The following is a 17,578-nucleotide window of genomic DNA, read 5'->3' on the forward strand; positions in this document are numbered from 1 at the left end:
TTTTGAAAACGGTCCTTTCTCTTAAGTCAAAACGAGTCATAGTTTTATTCTGATTAAAATCGCCTTAATAAATGTGCAGGATGTGCACAAATTAAAATGAAACTTTCTCAGTCTGTAAAGAGATCCCTTTGGAGCTACATATGTGGTGGCATGATTTGGGGGACGACAGCAGGAAAGTTGTGACAAAAGCATTGGGTGGTCTTATTGGGCTCTTGAAGGTTAAGCCCAGAAAAGACATGATTGAGGCCTTGATACCATTTTGAGACCCAACACATAATGTGTTTCACTTCGCAGATTTCGAGTTAACTCCTACGTTGGAAGAGATAGCAGGCTATGCCGGTTTTGAAGGGAATCTCAGAAGTCAATACCCGGTAGCACCAAGAGCAGTGACCCCTCACAAATTTTTGGACTTGTTAAGCATCAGTCGAGACATCCGAGATGGAAATTTGGCCAAAGGATTTTGTACCTTCTACTTTCTGTACCGACAATACGGGAATCCCCGTGGCTTCGAAACGCCAGATACTGGTCTTACTCATGTTGGAAATCAAGACAAGTGGGAAGCTCGGAGAGGGTTAGCTTTCATAGTGGCATTCCTTGGTATTTTGATCTGCCCGAGAAAAGACGGGAACATAGAGATAGGGCTAGTAGGGATAGCTAACTTTATGATGAAAAAGGCAAATGGGACTCTAATGCCATTGATCTTGGCAGAAATTTACCGAGCTCTTACTCGTTGTCGAGAAGGAGCCAAGTTCTTTGAACGGTGCAATACGTTGTTACAAATATGGATGGAGGAACACCTTTGCCATCGTCCCGGATACTTGAATTGCGGTATGACTGACCTCGAGTGCATTGAAAAACATGAAAAGCGAGTAGAGGGTTATGAGTTTCCAGAGGGTACGGAAACATGGCATACTCATTTGAGATCTTTGACCACAAATAAGATTGAATGGACATTTGGTTGGCTCTCAGTCAACGAAGTAATCTACATGTCAGCTGAGGTGTGTTTTTTGCTGTTGATGGGTCTTCAAAGTATCCAGCCTTATGCTTCGCACAGAGTCTTACGTCAGTTAGGCCGATACCAGACTATCCCACACGATGAAGATTTGAGTCAGCACGTCATTGAGTTATTGCCAAAAGTTGCCCTCCCAGAAGAGAAAGTGTGTCGGGTTTGGCATCAGTGCAGATTCTTAGGGCCTAACACTCAAGTACAAGACCTATCTAGAGGCGAGGTGGAGCCCAGTTATATTGCTTGATATGGTAAAAGATCCCGAGTTCAACATGAGTATGATAGGCCCGCAAAAAGAACCCACGTCCAGCAATTTATCGACGGAGCTTAGGTGCAATGGGATTGGCTGACCAAGGAAAACGAGTATAGGGCTACCATAAGTAAGTTGGAAAAGCAAGTCAGAGAACTTTAATTCAAGAACAGCTTGCAAGTGGCGGTGGATGAAGGAGAAAAGAAAAAGCTCTCCAAAGAAAATGAGGCCCATCGGGCTCAAATTCAGAAACTGAAAGTAGCGGCAGAAAATCCAGTCCGAAGTGACAAAGATGAAAAGCTCATAGCTAACCTAAGGTAGAAAGTGAGTGACTATAATTTCGATTTGAACAAAGCAGAATGTGAACTAGCCAAGGCTCAAAAACAATTAGCTAAAAATGTAGATGAACGAGTATGCTTGGTTAAGTAGTTGAGATAAAGGTACGACGATGAGGTCACAGGGTTGAAGAAAAGGGTCATCGCCACGGAAAACAAAATGATCAAGCAGGCAAAAAACTTCAGGGTTGAAAGGGAATACTGGTATATGGCATTGGCGTAATTAGAGTTAGACTTGCAACAACTTCAGGAACAAAATTATACTGCTGAACAAAATTTCTCGTTTGAGTCTGTATTTCCTTTTCTGTCAGAGTCTGTAAGTCATGTTGAGTTAGTAGTTTCTTTCTGTTTTCGAGTCTGTATTTCCTTGGAGTATGATGGCTTATTTCGGAGTCTGTATGTTGTCTTTGCATCAGAGTCTGTTAGTCTCTTGGAATTTGTTAGTATTGAGTCTTTGTAATCGAAGCATATGTTTTTTTTATAAAAACTGAAAATCCCAAAAAATGTTTTATTTACTTTCACACTTATTTTCTAGAACTATGCTCGGTCTGATTCATGCGGGGTCATGATACGTAGGCAATATCCATAGGATTCAACCATAACCAAAAGAAAGAAATTGAAAAAAAGAGAGGGGAAGAACAAGAGAGAAAAAGAAAAGAAAAGGAAAAGAGAATAAGAGAAATGAGAGGAAAGAAACGATGACGATGAGAGGCTAAAGAAAGGAAAAAGAAACAAGGAAAAACAAAGAAAAAGAAAAAGAAAGAAAGTTGCAAATGACCAAGCCGGGATGACGCAAGCGGCAGAACAAATGCATGATAGAAACGGTTAACTGCTTAGGTGCATCCATCCCTCAAATGTGCGCTTACCAACTTGTTGAAAACCTAACCAATAACAATGTTGTTGTTGATGAATTGAGTTCAAGCAGGTGGTTAGCTACTCGGCATTCTGGCAACTCATTCATACAACACCCGATCGAAAGGCAGGTTGAATATGGCCAATGAGGAACCAGAAACGAGTATTGTCGACCCATCGAAAGAAGTAGAAGAAATGGGCGTCCACGCAATGAGGGAGGAAATGTATAAACTGAAGCAATAGATGGCTGAAATGTACCAAGCCTGGGCGAAGGGGCATCCACTGCCAGCTTATCCCGCTAACCCCGCTTATATCCCACCATTGGCTCAGCCTCAGGAGCCACCCACTGTGAAATCATCTCCAGCCTTTCCCCTCTACCAACAATGCCAAGGCACCACTTCTCATACATCACAGGCTCCTCCACCCAAACAAGTCTCATACCCTCCTCCACCAATCACTCCCGTTTTTGTGGCACCTCCGCCTGCTACCCTACACCGATCCTCTAGTGAACCTCTGTTCCATACTCATGACAACCAATGTTTTTCCCCTGAACCTACCTTCAAAGTTCCAGAACCCTACTCTTATACCCCTCATCTTGATCTCACGGCAGACACCGAGAAGCCGCCCAAAAACCCTGAGCAGGAGGAGATGATCAGAAAGGTCAAAAGCCTGGAGTAATCATTCCGAGACATGAGGGGTTAGGGGGCCAAGTAAGTGTGGCCTATAAAGATTTATGTCTGTTCCCAGATGTTCAATTACAGACCGGGTTCAAGATGCCTAAGTTTGATCTGTACGACGGGCATGGCGACCCAGTAGCACATTTAAGGGGATTCTGTAGCAAGATGAGAGGAGCAGGAGGAAGAGATGAATTGCTGATGGCGTATTTCAGCCAAAGTTTGAGCGGATCAGCGTTAGAATGGTACACTAGACAAGATCATAGCAGGTGGTACACCTAGGACGAATTGGCCCAAGCCTTTGCCTATCATTTTCAATATAATCTTGAAATCGTCCCAGATCGACTGTCATTGACAAAGATCGAGAAGAAGCCCGGTGAGAGCTTACGAGAATATGGGTTCCGTTGGAGAGAGCAAGCAGCGAGGGTTGACCCCCCGATGAAAGAAAGTGAAATGGTTGATTATTTCTTACAGGCTTTGGAGCCCACTTATTTTGGTCATTTGGTGTCGGCCGTGGGCAAGTCCTTTAATGAAGTTGGGAAAATGGGAGGCATGGTTGAGGAGGGACTCAAGTCCAATAAGATCATGAGTTATTCAGCAATCAAAGCAACCACCCAGGCCATTCAAAATGGTACTGGAGGTGTACTTGGAAAGAAAAAGAAAGAGGACGTCGCAACGATCGAGTCAGCAGCTTGGGGTGGATCGAGGAACCTTCCACATTACTACAACCAGCCTCGACCCTATCCCCAAAATTACCCCCACACTCCATATAGCCCACCACAACATTACTACCTACCGCCAGATCCCCATTTTTCTGTCTATCATGCACAAACCTATACCCAACCTCCCGCTCACGCACAATGGCGTGCGCCGGCTCCCCAAAGTCCATACCAAGCTCCACAAAATAACTATCCACCTCCAAACGCCTACAGAAACTCTCCTGGAATAGGTTTTCGACCCAATCAAGCCTTTAAGAATGAGAGGTTACAGAAGCAAAAGACTTTTACTCCATTGGAAGAATCCTATACTAGTCTATTCCACAGGCTGAGACAGTTGGGTATGTTGAGTCCAATCGAGGCCAAAATGCCGAATCCCCTTCCTAGAAATCTTGACCGCTCGGTAAGTTGTGAGTATCGTTCAGGGGCCCCGGGACATGACACAGAGAAGTGTTGGAAACTGAAAACAACTGTGCAAGAGCTTATTGATACTCATAGGATCGAGGTTCAGGCCCCAGAAGCTCCAAATATCAACCAGAATCCGCTGCCAGCTCACCATGAGACCCATATGATTGAGTTGATATACAAGGGAGGGGAGCCTAAGAAGCCCTCGCAGACGGTGATGATGATCCGTTCAAGTGAAATCAGTTCAAAAGAAAAGGTAACCAGTGGGAAATCAGTGGTACATTTGAAAGGGGTAGACAATAAGCCAGCTGTGGTAGCAGAGAAAGGGTTATCAAGCATTGTTGCAGTGAAACCAGAAAAAACTAAAGTGGTGGTACCGGGGGTTATAATTAAACCTGTTGTGGTCATGAAGGGTGCTCGCACAGAGCCTGTTATTATAAAACTAGTAACTCATCTTCCAGTGATCAACAGCAAGGCGGTCCCGTGGAATTATGAACGAGTGACAGTAACTTACCAGGGGAAAGAGGTTAGAGAATAAGTGTGTGAGACTCATGGCTTGACTCGATCGGGGAGATGCTTTGCCCCCGAAGAGTTGAGAAAAGCTAAAACATCCAAAGACAATCCAGTGTTGATGAAGAAAGCTGTGACTGAGGAAGAAGCAGAGGAATTTTTGAAAAAGATGAAAGTGCAGGACTATTCCATTGTGGAGCAGTTAAGGAAAACACCGGCTCAAATTTCCTTATTGTCATTATTGATCCATTCCGACGAACACCGTCGGGCTTTGATGAAGATCTTGAACGAGGCCCACGTCCCTGATAAAATCTCAGTGAACCACCTAGAAAAGATAGCTAACAAGATATTTGAGGTAAACAAAGTTACTTTTTCTGATGATGAGTTGCCCGTTGAGGGTACTGAGCACAATACAGCCATCTACCTGATGGTGAAATGCGAAGATTCTGTGATTACTCGGGTACTGGTCGATAATGGATCTAGTGCAAACATTTGTCCTCTCTCCACATTGAACAAGCTGAATATGGAAGATGAAAGAATTCACATGAATAGTATTTGTGTTCGGGGATTCGATGATGGAGGGAAAGATTCAGTTGGGGTCATAGTGCTTGAGCTCACCATAGGGCTAGTTGATTTTACTATGGAATTCCAGGTACTCGATGTGGCTGTTTCTTACAACCTGCTATTGGGACAACCTTGGATTCATGCTGCCAAGGCAGCCCCGTCTATTCTACATCAAGTTGTCAAGTTTGAATAGGATCGACAGGAAATTGTTGTACATGGTGAAGTTAATTTATGTTTGCCCAATGATCCATTATTCTGTTCATAAAGGTTGACGACGACAAGGGACCGTGGGTTTATCAGGTTTTCGACACAGTATCGGTAGAGAAAATTCCGGAAGGAAGGTGCATTCCAACTCCAAAAATGGCTGCGACATCAGTCATGGTAGCCGTTGAAATATTGAAAAATGGTTTTGTACCAGGCAAGGGTTTGGGTGCATCACTGCAAGGTATTGTGCAGCCAGTTTCTCTTCCAAAGAATCTGGATACTTTTGGTCTGGGGTTCAAGCCCATAGTTGCAGATGTGAGACGAGCTCGCAAAATGAAACAGAAAGCATGGGCACTGCCAAAGCCAATCCCGCGTCTGTCCAGATCATTCGTCAGGCTGGGTGTCGGAAGGCAATTATTGTCAAAGGTTCCTGGATCGTTGATTGGTGCTGATAGATACTTGGAGAAGGGACTCGAAAGGTTGTTCACGGAGGTTAACATGGTTGAGGCTGGGGAAGGGTCGAGCAAGGCAGATGTGCAATTCGTGGGACCACGTGCAAAAGTCAACAACTGGGAAGCCACTCCTCTTCCTATCTGGAGGGAGTCTTGGTAGTGGGCTTTGATTTTCTTTTAGTTGTCTGGATTATTCCAGGGTCTGTAATTCAGATATTATGTTCCGTCCAGTTGGATGTGCTAAAACCCTCTTATCTTTAAATTCAATGAAATGCAATTGTCCCTTTTCCTTCATTTCTTCTAATTTTATTTTGTTTTCTTCTTTTGTACAGTCCTTTTTATGCTTATATCAATGACATGACATGTATGAGGAATGTCCGGCCCAGTTGTAAAAGCCAATTTAACTCTGAAATAATAATACAAGAAATTGAGTGTGATAACGAGTTGGAATTTGATGATGATAAGGCCTATGAAGAAATTAGTAAAGAACTAAGTCATTTTGAGGAAAAGCCCAAACCTAATTTGAACGATACAGAAGCAGTTAATCTAGGGGACCAAGATAATGTCCGTGAAACTAAAATAAGTGTCTATCTAGAACCTCAACTCAGAGAGGAGATAATTAAAGCACTGTTCGAATACAAAGATGTTTTTGCATGGTCCTATGACGATATGCCGGGTCTAAGCACTGATTTAGTGGTGCATAAATTGCCCACTGACCCGGCATTCCCTCCTGTCAAACAGAAGCTGAGAAAGTTCAAAACAGATATGAGTGTAAATATCAAAGAATAGGTTACCAAGAAGTTCGATGCAAAAGTCATTCGGGTCACCCGGTATCCCACCTGGTTAGCCAATGTTGTGCCTGTGCCAAAAAAGGATGGCAAGACCAGGGTGTGTGTTGACTATCGGGATCTCAACAAGGCAAGCCCAAAAGATAATTTCCCATTGCCGAACATCCATATCTTGATTGATAATTGTGCCAAGCATGAGATTGGTTCTTTTATGGATTGTTATGCGGGTTATCATCAGATTTTAATGGACGAGGAAGATGCAGAAAAGACAGTATTCATCACTCCATGGGGAACGTACTGCTATTGGGTCATGACATTTGGCTTGAAGAATGCTGGGGCAACCTACATGAGGGCTATGACAACAATATTCCATGATATGATACACCGGGAAATCGAGGTGTACATAGATGATGTGATCGTGAAGTCTAGAAAGCAATCTGACCATGTCAGGGATCTAAGAAAGTTCTTCCAAAGGCTTCGCAGGTACAATCTCAAGCTTAATCCTGCAAAATACGCGTTCGGGGTGCCGTCTGGAAAGTTGTTGGGGTTCGTAGTCAGCCACCGGGGTATTGAACTGGATCCATCGAAAGTCAAGGCCGTCCAGGAATTTCCACCTCCGAGGAACAAGACTGAGGTGATGAGTTTGTTGGGGAGATTGAATTATATCAGCGGGTTCATCGCTCAGCTCGCGACAACTTGTGAGCCTATCTTCAAGCTGTTAAAGAAAAACGTTGTGGTCAAGTGGACAAATAAATGTCAGGAGGCGTTTGATAAGATAAAGGGATATTTGTCAAATCCACTCGTGTTTGTCCCGCTAGAACCATGGCGACCTTTGATTCTATATTTAACGGTATTGGACAATTCATTCGTCTATGTATTAGGTCAACATGATATCACTAGCAGGAAGGAGCAGGCCATCTGTTACCTCAGCAAGAATTTCACGCCCTACGAGGTTAAGTATACTCATCTTGAAAGACATGTTGCGCCCTAACTTGGGTGGCACAGAAGCTGAAACACTATTTGTCATCTTATACTACTTACCTCATATCTCACTTGGATCCATTGAAGTATATCTTTCAGAAGCCTATGCCCACAGGGAGGCTTGCAAAGTGGCAGATCCTGCTCACAGAGTTTGACATTGTCTATGTGACTCGGGCTGCAATGAAAGCACAGGCCTTGGTGGACCATCTGGCCGAGAATCCGGTTGATGACGATTATGAACCTTTGAAAACTTATTTCCCTAATAAAGAGGTTATGCACATTGATGAGTTGGAGCAAGTTGAGAAGCCGGGATGGAAACGTTTCTTTGATGGGGCTGCAAACATGAAGGGCGTGGGGATATGACCGATACTTATTTCTGAAACAGGGCAACACTACCCTATTACGACTCAGCTTTGTTTTTACTGTACCAACAACATGGCTGAGTACGAGGCGTGCATTCTGGGTTTGAGGTTAGCTGTGGATATGGGTGTCCAGGAAGTCTTGGTCTTGGGCGACTCGGACCTTCTGGTGCACCAAATTCAGGGAGAATGGGAAAAACGGGATTTGAAACTCATACCGTACAGACAATGTTTGCATGACCTTTGCCAATGGTTTCAGTCGATAGAATTCAAGCATATCCCGAGGATCCATAATGAAGTTGTAGACGCTTTGGCTACTTTAGTGTCGATGCTACATCATCCAGATAAGGTTCATGTGGACCCTCTACAGATTCAGGTCCATAACCAGCATGCTTACTATAATATGGTAGAAGAAGAACTTGATGGGAAGCCATGGTTCCATGATATCAAATAATACATTAGGATGGGAGTATACCCATTGCATGCCACAGGTGATCAGAAAAGAACGATCCGATGATTGGCCAGTGGATTTTTCTTCAGTGGAGGGGTGTTGTATAAAAGAACTCCAGATCTGGGATTGCTAAGATGCATAGATGCAAGACAGGCCACAACTATCATGACCGAGGTACATTCTAGAGTTTGTGGACCGCATATGAGTGGGGTATGTTCTGGCAAAGAAGATTCTCCGAGTAGGTTATTACTAGCTCACTATGGAACGAGATTGTATTAGTTTTGTGCGTAAATGTCATCAGTGCCAAGTGCATGGAGATTTGATTCATTCTCCACCATCTAAATTACATACAATGTCTGCACCATGGCCCTTTGCTGCTTGGGGCATGGATGTCATTGGGCCGATTGAGCCAGCAGCATCAAACGGACACAGGTTTATTCTGGTAGCCATTGATTATTTCACCAAGTGGGTTGAAGCGAAAACTTTCAAATCTGTGACCAAGAAAGCAGTGGTTGATTTTGTGCATTCAAATATCATCTGTCAGTTTGGGATTCCGAAGGTAATCATCACGGACAATGGCGCTAATCTCAACAGTCATCTGATGACAGAGACATGTCAGCAGTTTAAGATTAAACATCACAATTCCACCTCATATCGCCCTAAGGCAAATGGAGCAGTCGAGGTAGCCAACAAGAATATAAAGAAGATACTTCAAAAAATGGTGGAAGGTTTTAGGCAGTGGCATGAAAAGTTGTCGTTTGCATTGCTGGGTTATCGCACTACTGTCTGTACTTCGGTAGGGGCCACCCCTTATTTGTTGGTGTATGGCACAGAGGCAGTAATACCTGCAGAAATTGAAATCCCATCCCTTCGGATTGTCGTCGAGGCAGAAATCGATGACGTTGAATGGTTCAAAACCCGTTTGGAGCAATTAAGTCTGATTGATAAAAAGAGATTGGCAGCAGTGTGTCACGGCCAATTGTACCAACAGAGAATGGCGAGGGCATATAACAAAAAGGTACGTCCATGGAAGTTCGCAGTGGGTTAGTTAGTGTTGAGACGTATTTTGCCTCATTAGGCTGAAGCAAAAGAAAAGTTCGCCCCAAACTGGCAGGGGCAATTCATTGTATTCAGAGTATTGTCCAATGGCACATTGTATTTGACAGATATAGAAGGCAAATGTGTAGAAATGGCTATCAATTCCGATGCAGTCAAGAGATACTATGTATGATTTCTTTGTTTGATTGTACTTGTTTGTATTTGGCATATTTTGAAGATTGAAATGACGAAGGTGTTTTGTTCTGCTATCTAAACACTTTATCCCTTGTCACCCCTTTTGAGCCTTACTTATTTTCTTTCATACCCCTCTTTCGGGATCAACGATACGATGCAGAAACGCAAGTGCGGAGGATAAGTAAGTGAAAAGAAAAAGGAAGAATGAACAAGAAAGGAAAAGGAGAAGGAAAATGAAAAGAGAAAAAATAGAAAGAAAAAGAAAAGAAAAGAAAAGAGAAAACAAAGAAAAAAGGAGAGAAAAGAAAAAGAAAAAGAAGAAAAGAAGAACAATAGAAGAAAAAGAGAGAAAGAAAAGAAAGAGAGAAAGAAAATCACAACAACAAAGTATTTCTATGACATGAACTACGTTCGACCTGATTCCTTTTAAGGATACGTAGGCAGCCTCACGGTCCGGTCTCATCAAAATAAAAATCCAAAAGTTCCCAAGCAAGAAACTGGGGCAGAAGTTGTGGTTGTTACAAGAAGTTTGATTCCGAAAGTTGTAATTTTGAACCTATTTGAATTGTTTTGAGCCTTTTATAACCTTTCTTTCTAACCTTTTCCAAAAGCCCAAATTATGGTACAAAGAAAGACCTTCTGATCAGCCTTTGAGAAATGCCAAGTCAAGCAGGTAAAAGAATTCATGTCAGGGGCAACACTCTGGTACAAGCAAGGAGAGAAATTAAAATGAGAGAGTCTTATTGGTGAAACCCCTCACGGGCACCATAAGGCGATGGGAGTTGAGAGAAATTAAAATGAGAGAGTCTTATTGGTGAAAACCCTCACGGGCACCGTAAGGCGATGGGAGTTGAGAGAAATTAAAATGAGAGAGTCTTATCGGTGAAAACCCTCACGGGCACCGTAAGGCGATGTGAGTTGAGAGATGAACGAATAAAAAAGGTATGCTGGTGAAAATCTTTCAAGGCGCCGCAAGATGAACAAAGTCAAGGTTTGGGTAAAGTAATCAGGTCACGGAAATTCTGAGGCAACGAAGTACGGCAACTGAAAGTTGATTGGTTGGACAGATTGGGCCGATTAATCCAAAATGCATGTCATGAACATTGGTACCAGCTGTTCCACGCAGATAAGTTTCTTTTTCTTTTTCCTTTTGTAGCAGTCATCTAGTTTTGGATCCTTCTTATCCTTAACCCGCAAAGTCACTGCATTTCATTTTCTTTTGGGTTTATCTGTCTAAGATGTTTCAATGTCATTCCTATTCAAAGCAAGTCAAAACTCACTACCAATTTCCAAAATTGCAAAGCACATCGTGGTCGGAGCATACTAAGGATAACATGATGTAAGGGGAGGGTACAAGGAATCACCGGAAGTTTCATCTGTGGGATGGATTGGTAATGTCATGGGAGATGCAAAGGTTCAAATAAAAAGGTCAGAGGTAAAACAACAGTATGGGTATAGAACACTCGGTTCATCAAAGGGCATGGGGTGTGAAAGCCAGTCAGAAAGTCAAAGCGATTCAAGGCCGGTTCGGGGAAGCCAGTCGGAACAAAACAATGCAGCAGAAAGATCTCCAGCAAGAATGCCACCAACGAACCACCATTTTTGAACTGACAAATTTTCTTTGATTAAAATAGGGGCAGAAAAGTTCGTTTGTTTCAGAGGAACTCTCGGTAGAGAAAGGCAGTCACCAAACAGGTTTACTTTTTTAATTTTCAGGACCCTCCTAGAAAATGGGACCTAGTTTAAAGTTCAGAAATAGCATAATCTAGCATAAATATATCCCAAAAGAATGTAAGTTAGCTTAGAAGTTTGCATCTTCGAGATAGGATTCAATTAGGAGTTTCCAGGACCCTCCTGAATAATGGGACTTAGCTTTAAGATTTCGATTGGATGACAACATCTAGCGTAAGTTCTTCTATAGGGTAGTATAATTCAGCCGTAAAAGTTGTCTCTCTTAAGATAAGACTTGATGTTTGATTTTCAGGACCCTCCTAGATAATGAGATGTAGTTTTAAGACCTTCTTAGATAACAAGATTTAGCGGAAGTCACGTTTTTAGAAGATATAATTTAGATTTTAAAACCATCATTTAACTAGGAGTTTCAGGACCCTCCTGGATAATGGGACCTAGCTTTCAAATTCTTAGAAATATTTGGTAATATGATTCAGTGTAATACTCACGTATGTGCCCAGTCACCAAACTGGGGCAGAAAATTTTCTTTGTTTTGTCTATTTTGTTGAAATTAGGTACCCGCTTAGAGAACAGGGAGAACACATTTCAAGTCAGCAATCAGGAGCCCGCCTGGAGAGCAGAGAATATTTTCAAGCGCAGCAGTCAGGAGCCCGCCTAGAGAATAAGGGAGTACAATTTAAGTTTTAGCTTTCAAATTCTTTGTTTTGTCTATTTTGAAATCAGGAGCCCGCCTGGAGAGCAGGGAATACTTCCAAGACAGCAGTCAGGAGCCCGCCTGGAGAGCAGGGAATATGTTTCAAGTTGAAGTCAGGAGCCCGCCTGAAGAGCAGGGAATACTTTCAAGCGTAGCAGTCAGGAGCTCGCCTGGAGAACAGGGGAGTACAATCTAAGTTTTAGCTTCCAAATTATTTGTTTTGTCTATTTCGAAGTCAGGAGCCCGCCTGGAAAGTAGGGAGTACTTTCAAGTCGAAGTTGGGAGCCCGCCTGGAAAGCAGGGAATACTTTCAAGTTTAGCAGTCAGGAGCCCGCCTGGAGAACAAGGAAATACAATTCAAGTTTTGGTTTTCAAAATTCTTATTGATATTCGGTAATGTGATTCGTTTTACACTTACACATGGGCCCACATACCCAAACTGGGGCAGAAAATTTCCTTTGTTTTTGTCTATTTTGTTGAAGTCAGGAGCCCGCCTGGATAGCATGGGAATACATTCACGTTTTGAAGTCTGGAGCCCGCCTGGATAGCATAGGAATATGTTCACGTTTTGAAGTCAGGAGCCCTCCTGGAAAGTAGGGAATACATTTAAGTTCAGCAGTCAGGCGTCCACGTGGAGAAAAGGGAACACATCTCAGATTACAATTCAAGGCGGCAACAAACGAATGTTTCCGACAGAATAGAGGACAACAAGGCAACAAGAAACACAAGAGCAAGCTTGAAGATATAGATAGGACTTTTTTAATCCATAGATCATAGTCTAGTCTAGCTTCTTGTTTTATTTTGACGGTGTAATAAGGGGTTCAGTGAAGCAGCAGCAGCAACAACAATAACAGTAAAATCATAGCTTCATGGTAGTCCCAGCTACCAAACATTTCCGAACTACACTGACCTGATTCCTTTATAGCCAAGAATATGTAGGCAACCCTGGAAGTAGGGTGTGGTCAAATCTTTCAAAAGATGCTTCCCACGGAGTATTCAAACGGGCAAAAATCGCTCGTGTCCGCTCACTTATCTTTGCACGAAAACTCTTCGTGTTTTCGAGCAAAGAGGGCAGCTGTGAGCACGTGATTTTTGCCCTATATGAATTACTCCCATAAATTCAAAACAAAATAACTTCTTTTATTATTTGTAAATTTTGTGGATTTTGTGGCATTTTCTGATAATTGTTTGCATTTGTATGTGCATTTCATTTCATTTAATTAATGAAAAATACAAAAAAAAAATATGTTGCATTTTCATTTAGGATTTAATTTTACATTTTAGGATTAATTGGGAAATTAGTTATTTTATAAATTAAAAATCACAAAAATAGTTTATTTTGGCACTTTAATTTCAATTCTTTGAATTTTGGTAGTTTTTCTTTAATTTTGCATTTTAACTAGTGGTGGTAATTATTATTTAGAATTAATTAATTCAATTTGATCAGATAATTTGGTCAGGAATTAATTTAGGTTTTATTTTTAATTTCAATTTAATTTAAGAGAAATTAAAAGGAAAATTGAAAAAAAAAAGAAAGAGAAGAGAAAACAAAGGAGTGGATCAGATTTTGGGCTGAGTGGTAAGCCCAATTGGATTTTTCCCTAGTACCCCTTTAACTCGTACCAAACCTGGCCCAATGTTTCCTTTACCCGACCCAATCCCCCACTTAGTCCAAACGGCATCGTTTTGAGTTCCAAATCCAAAACAGATCTGGGCCCTTCATTGCAGATCATCTGACGGCCCGAAATGGTTCCTTCATTCTGCTTAATAATGTCCGAAGACATTCAAGATCCCCAGTTCTTCCCCAACACCTCTTCGTCTCATCCGTTCAAAAACCCTAAATCCACCATGGTCACAAACCACAAACCATCCCAATCCCTACCAAAATCACACCACAGACCCACCATGATATCCCCTCTCCAAATCCTTAACCCACACCCCTCGAATCAGCATCGAACTCGTCGATTCTTAAATCCAAATTCAATTTAAAAAGTTTGAAATTATCTTCCGTTGAGCCTGGTAGCATGCGATGCATTTCTTTCAAAGTTTGAGGGCTTGACTCCCGAAACTGATATTGATTCAAGTCGTTCTTCACAAAAACAACGGATTCGACATAAGTTTGGCTAGTTTCTATCTCCGTCGGGCTTCGAGCATGACTGGGTAAGTTCCTCGTCCTCTTTTGTAATTTTCTTTCACTGGTTCATTTTCTTCCTCATCCCTTTTCTTCCGGGTTGGTCAAAGCTTGTTTGGAGTATTCTAAGTTCTTCTTCCTCTTCTTTTCTGAGACATTGAAGTTTTCTTTTTACTTTGTTTTGTTGGTGTTAGTCTTCGTGTTAATAGATGATTGTTGTTTCGTCATTAGTAAAATCATCTAGCTAGTGAAATTAGGTTTATGATTTAGTTGATTGTTGTTAGGAAACTATACTGGTTAATTCATTCAGTTTATTTTTTAGCTGCTTTTAAACAAATAGTTTCAGGCTTCTTTGTTTAGGGAAAGTTTGGGTCAGTTTCTCAAAAATGAAAATCATCGTTTGATTTTAATTAGACTATGAAAATCATCGTTTGAACCTGGGTTGTTAACCCGTATCAAATCAGGCCTTTGGGTCAGCTTGACCTATGAGTTGCTGAGTGTAAATAACAGGGGTATGGGGGGTAGTTTAGGAATTTGGCGTGAGGAATCTTTGTTGTAACAGCCTAGGGAAGCTTCCTAGAAGCTGGGGTGGGGACTCAAATAAATTTCTGAATTCTAACCTAAGGATTTCTAAGCAAAAATCAAAATTCCAAAAGGATCAAAATGAAAAATCTGATTTCTCTAGGCCCCCCCCAATTGCCTTGCCTATAAAGGCACTTAAACTTGATAAGGAAGGTAGACCCCAAGAGCTGAAGAAAAGGAAAAACCCTAAAAAAAATGAAAACAGCTGAAAATTTGGAAAAAACACTGTTCCATTGAACCTTTTATGTGGTTTTCTGAAGTTTCCCATTTCTGAAACACTTTCTGGTTTATCTGGGGCTAAAATGGTTTGAGTTTGATTCATAAAAGTTCGGATTGAAGCTTATTGTGGTTGCTGCATGAATGAAATTGGTTTTCGGGGGTTGATGCACATCATTTTCCTAGATTGAAATTGGTTTTAGTTGTTGCAGACTGTTGTTATTGCTACTGCTGATTCCTTTCCCTTTTTCTTTGTTCCTTCAATATCTAGGTATTCTCAAATACCATGGACAACATTTGAATGTAAATTGGAATTTTAATCTGAAAGGTGTTGAAGTCTGATGTTGTGCTACGCAATTCTTCTTTTTTTCAAAAGATTCTGATTAATTTATTTTTCATTATTTCATAGTATAAGCCTATAAGGTTTCATTCACTAGTTGATTACTTGTCAAATGACTCAATGCTTATTAAATAGTGTCCAGTTTATATGGAGTTAGTATAGTGAATGATTGAGTCGCGAAGATCAATGGTGAATGCCTCGGCTAATTTCATTTCTTTTTGTTTGCAAATCCAAACTTGCTGAAATATTGATCTATATATGCTTCATGAATTTCGTTTGCTCTAGTTTAAGCTGGTTTCAAGCTTAAATTCATTTTTTTTCAGAATCCGAACCTTGTGCCACAAATCTACTATTACCTTAGCTTCTAACGTTCGAATAGGGTATATGTGTTCTTAAGAACCATGGTTCGAATAATGAATTGGTGGCTTTAAAAGGGGCAAATCTCACTAAGCTGTGTGAAGTTGTTCGAAATTGAGATGTAATTTCTTGTTCATATTTAATGTTCAGTTGATTTTTCTTTTTTAGAAAATAACGATCACTGGAATATGTTGCATCCCTGGTTTATGCGTATCCCAGCCAATCATATGTTGATCAGGGCCAGTAGGCCCAGCTGACTTTTGGGCCTGGCTTTTGAGGTTCTCCTCCGTAAGTAAGGGATGACCAGGCTTTCTTCACTTGTCATGGGCATGTTCTTGAGCCCAAAGCTCTATCTTTGCTGATATTAACTAATAGGGGAAATACAATTAATAAATTCCAACCCCCCCTTTCTAATACTTGTGTGCCTTGGTCTTAAATCAAGTTAGCTTAAACTATTTGTTGTAATTAATTTGAGGTGTGTCGTAATAGACAAACAAATAATTTGTGGCCTTCATTAGTTAATTTAGAAGTCTTTCGGTTAGAATAAATCAGGGCGGACCATGCCAAACAAAAATATCAATCGCGTGGCCCTCATTTTAATCAGCCTTAATTCAACCATAGAATTCGAGGCGTGCCATTAAGCAAATTTCCATGGCCCTCGCAAAGTTGCAAACGCGTAGTTGCTGTAGGTGCGTTATTTTAATAATTTACCTTTCTAAACTTGGGTGTGCATTTCATGTGACCCAATTTCTATTCTCAAAATGTTGAATAAAATATGTTTAGGGTTGCGGGTGCATTTCATGTGGCGTGATCCAAAGACGTGTTTTAAACGACGTTCAATCTTCTTTAAAAATTAAATAAAAGCGGTTAAAAAGCTAAAATCGGCACATAGGTTCATAATTGTTTAAAATCAGATAATTAAGCTGAATATAACAGTTAAGCGATCGTGCTTGAACCACGGAACTCGGGAATGCCTAACACTTTCTCCCGGGTTAACAGAATTCCTTACTCGGATTTCTGGTTCGCGAACTATTAAACAGAGTTAAGTTTTCTGATTCAACCGGTGACTATGGTTGCTGCATGATTGAAATTGGTTTTCGGGGGTTGATGCACATCCCTTTCCTAGATTGAAATTGGTTTTAGTTGTTGCTGACTGCCGTTATTGCTACTGCTGATTCCTTACCCTTTTTCTTTGTTCCTTCAATATCCAGGTATTCTCAAACACTGTGGACAACATTTGAATGTAAATTGGAATTTGAATCTGGAAGGTGTTGAAGTCTGATGTTGTGCTACGCAATTCTTCTTTTTTTTCAAAAGATTCTGATTAATTTATTTTTCATTATTTCATACCAGCCATCTATTTCGTATTTCGTATTTCGTATCCTGTATTTCATATTTCATATCTCTTATATATTGTTGTTATTTTATTACGCATTTTTTTTATGGTACTAATATATCATCTCCTATTGCTTTTTTGATCCGAGGGTCTCCTGGAAACAGCCTCTCTACCCTTCGGGGTAGGAGTAAGGTCTGCGTACATATTACCCTCCCCAGACCCCACTTGTGGGATTATACTGGGTCGTTGTTGTTGTTGTTTTGTATTTCATAGCATAATCCTATAAGGTTTCATTCACTAGTTGATTACTTGTTAAATGACTTAATGCTTATTAAATAGTGTCCAGTTTATATGGAGTTAGTATAGTGAATGTTGAGTCGCGAGGATCAATGGTGAATGCCTCGGCTAATTTCATTTCTTTTTGTTTGCAAATCCAAACTTGCTGAAACA

This window comes from Nicotiana tabacum, chromosome 11 (assembly GCF_000715075.1).
Source record: "Nicotiana tabacum cultivar K326 chromosome 11, ASM71507v2, whole genome shotgun sequence".
NCBI classification, from domain to species: Eukaryota; Viridiplantae; Streptophyta; class Magnoliopsida; order Solanales; family Solanaceae; genus Nicotiana; species Nicotiana tabacum.